Source organism: Pinus tabuliformis, chromosome 9, assembly GCF_031772625.1.
Source record: "Pinus tabuliformis cultivar Carrire ecotype Pingquan chromosome 9, CPIR1, whole genome shotgun sequence".
NCBI lineage: Eukaryota > Viridiplantae > Streptophyta > Pinopsida > Pinales > Pinaceae > Pinus > Pinus tabuliformis.
The window spans coordinates 760,411,164-760,414,769 of NC_142307.1; the positions used below are offsets into that span (position 1 = coordinate 760,411,164).

General features: G+C 39.9%; 1 pseudogene; it reads left to right on the forward strand.

The window, feature by feature from the left end:
• The first annotated feature begins 413 nt into the window (after positions 1 to 413).
• LOC149150946 (ribonuclease J pseudogene) lies at positions 414 to 2,190 on the forward strand (annotated as a pseudogene).
• The last annotated feature ends 1,416 nt before the right edge of the window (positions 2,191 to 3,606 follow it).

A 3,606-nucleotide genomic window follows, 5' to 3' on the forward strand; every position in this document is an offset into this window, starting at 1 on the left:
TAGACACAATCATTACTAGATCATGTACTATCTGGACATGCATAACCACATTGTTATGGCTTCATATTACAATTATTAGCAGTACCTTAGAGTGTAGAATTGAACAACAGTAACATATGGGGCAATCTTTGTAAAAAAAGTATAATTACCAATCAGTAGTGCATTCATCCGTAATGAGTCAGCTTCCTTGTGAAAACATAGTCAATGTTGTCGTTATACTGATCAGGACCAACTGTATATCCCCTTCAGCACTTGTCAATGAATTCAAATCTCCATAACCATTTATAGTTCAGCTCATCCCGCCTGGGTACTTGTATTTTCAAACCCCAAAACTGATTTAACAGCATGTTTGACTTACAGGCGGGAAGTTGATTGTTATCTAGTCGGGTTTTTGCAGTATAGAACTGGGTACCATGATTGTGATAAAAGGGGTTCCATGCAGTCCAGATGTCATGGCTAAGGGGATTTTGGATTCCAGAAGCAGAGCTGGGTGGTCACATTGGAACAGAAAACGTAACAGGACAGCTTTCATTTTCCCAAGTAATTTATCAGGTGTGCTCTTCAGCGGTTACAACGAGAGAGCACCAAGAATTGTTATTGCAGAAAGCAAGGGGACTCCCACAGAATCCATGAGATCGAAGTCAGGTTCTTCAGCTTTTAATAAACCTAGAAGAGGTTCAAGTAGTGCTGAAGGGCCTAGAAAAAGCATGGATGATGGGATCCAGAGGAAATTGGAGCTGTTTCATGAAGGATTTGAAGGACCACCATTGCGTGTACTACCATTGGGAGGTTTGGGAGAAATATGGATGAACTGTATGCTTATAGGTCACTATGATCGATACATCTTGGTTGATGCTGGCCTCATGTTTCCAGACTACGATGAACTTGGAGTGCAGAAAGTTTTACCTGACACAACTGTTATTCAATGATGGAGGAATAAGATTGAAGCAGTTGTTATTACACATGGGCATGAGGATCACATTGGAGCCTCGCCTTGGGTAATTCCCGCATTGGATCCTCATACGAGAATATTCTCAACATCATTTACTATGGAGCTCATTAAAAAAACGATTAAAGGATTTCAATATTCATGCTGAGGCTAGACTTAACATCATTAATATAAGCGAGAAGTTCCAGGCTGGACCATTTGAGATAGAAGCTATTTGAGTTACGTATTCCATTCCGGATTGTTGTGGGTTGGTGCTTCGCTGTAAAGATGGGACAATTTTCCATACAGGAGATTGGAAGATTGATGAGTCGCCTGTGGATGGAAAGACCTTTGATCGATCAACATTAGAAAAACTTGGAAAGGAAGGCATTACATTGAAGATGAGTGACTCTACCAACATTCTTTCACCTGGAAGAACTACCAGTGAAATTGATGTAGCAGAGGCTTTGTTACGAAATATTGCTGCTGCAAAGGGAAGAGTTATCACTACACAGTTTGCATCAAATGTTCATCATCTTGGAAGCGTGAAAGCTGCAGCTGAATTGACTGGTAGGAAGCTGGTTTTTATTGGGATGTCATTAAGGACTTACTTGGATGCTGCTTCGAGAGCTGGACAGGCACCTTTCGATCCATCTACTTTGGTCAAAGCTGATGATATGCATGCTTATGCTCCCAGGGATTTACTAGTTGTCACAACAGGATCACAGGCAGAACCTCGTGCAGCTCTCAACTTGGCATCATTTGGAAGCAGTCATTCCCTCAAGTTAAATAAAGATGACTTGATCTTATACTCAGCAAAGGTGATACCTGGAAATGACATTCGTGTGATGAGGATGATGAATCAGATAGCGGGGATTGGTTCTACAATAATGATGGGAAGGGGAGATAATTTGCACACATCCGGGCATGCTTATGGTGGAGAATTGGAGGAAGTCCTCAGGTTGGTAAACCCTCAACATTTTTTTTTTGCCTGTTCATGGGGAATTTGCTTTTATGAAAGAGCACGAGCTACTTGCAAAATCTACTGGTATACGACATACTACTGTAATAAAAATGGAGAGATGCTTGGTGTTTCTCCTCTTAGAAACCGAAGAGTCCTTTCCAATGGTTTTTCTCCTCTCGGCAAGGAGAATTTGCAGTTAATGTACAGTGATGGAGATAAAGCATTTGGAAATGCAGAAGAGCTTTGCGTTGATGAGCGAATGAGGATAGCCTTAGATGGAATTGTTATTGCCAGGTAAGGACTAAATTTAAAAGGTTATTCCTATGATGCCATAAGTATTTGAAAATGGAGAATTTTCAGAAATGGTATTCATGTTATGGGTTTGGAAAAGTCATTACAATAGTCCTGGAGACAATCATCTACAAACAAAAATGCCGTAGTATATATCTCTTTCAGATTCTCATTGAAACAAGATGAATAAAATGGTACATAAATGCAATTCCAAGTTTTCAAAGGCAATAGCATTGAAGCCTAATTTTCCATTATTGTACTTACAAGCAGCATTCCATGAATCTTTGGGAGAGATTGAAGCTGCCATTTCTCACTGCCAGGCAACAAACTGATATGACAGAGTGATATTGATAGTGAGTTTATGTTTCGTTGTAAGATTCTTGGGTATCGATATCACTTAGTGAAAGGGCAAAGTGAAATTGTTAAATCCTTCATAGATGAGACACAACAGAAGTTGAAATTGTCCAAAATATTTCAAGTCATTGCTGGAGTTTCCTGAAGCATGAGCTCTTAAAAATGTTCCTAAATTGCATTTTTTTTTTTTTGAAACTTGAGTAAATTGATTTTAGAGAAATACCCACATAGCAAACAAAACTAGTTATGCATGCATGGGCCCATAGGCCTCAACGGTACAACTTGTGCGCTGATACCAAGTGTGAGGACCATACCCAGACTGTATACATTTTTTTTATTTTTTTTTACAGCACATACAACCAAAAAGAAACGCATTGAGATTCAATTTATTTAGCACACACATTCCTACCACTCATTTCAGGAACATACCATAACATTTTCATACTTTTAACTAAGATCAATAGTAATGAAATACATATGTACCGTTCACCAGAAGGCGAGACTCCGCTTGCTCTGCTGTTGCTGGTATTCCCTTGTAGCTGGTCACCTCCGCGAGTGAATGATGACGCACTTGATCCGAATGCAAAGACTCACCGGTTAACCTCCCAACCTACTCCTTGGGTACTCTTCTTCCCCGCGGACCCCCGAGCTGCAATGGGGTTGTACAATGGAGACAAGCACTAGCTGGTAGAGGAGATCACACCTTGGCTCAAGAGTCCCCTCTCTAAATCCTCTACCTCACCAAACTCACTATAGCTTCGTAATCACTGCTCTCACAACATCTCATCCATCCAACAATAGGGTTCCCAAGAAGTCCCTTCTCCCATGGCTTGCCCCTTCTTTTATAGGAGTCCTCATAGGTGACACTTGTCATGTCATGCATAATTAATTATTTTTTTATAATTCAATAGCTTGATTATTCACCCACCCATGTGTCATTCTCACATCAAGGGTCTCCCAAAATTATTTACTTAAATTTTTATTTAAAACTAATATTTTCCTCACCTCAACAAGATTCCTATTTCTTCTCCTAGTTGTCTCTTTATTCCCCCCATTTATTCCTTAATTT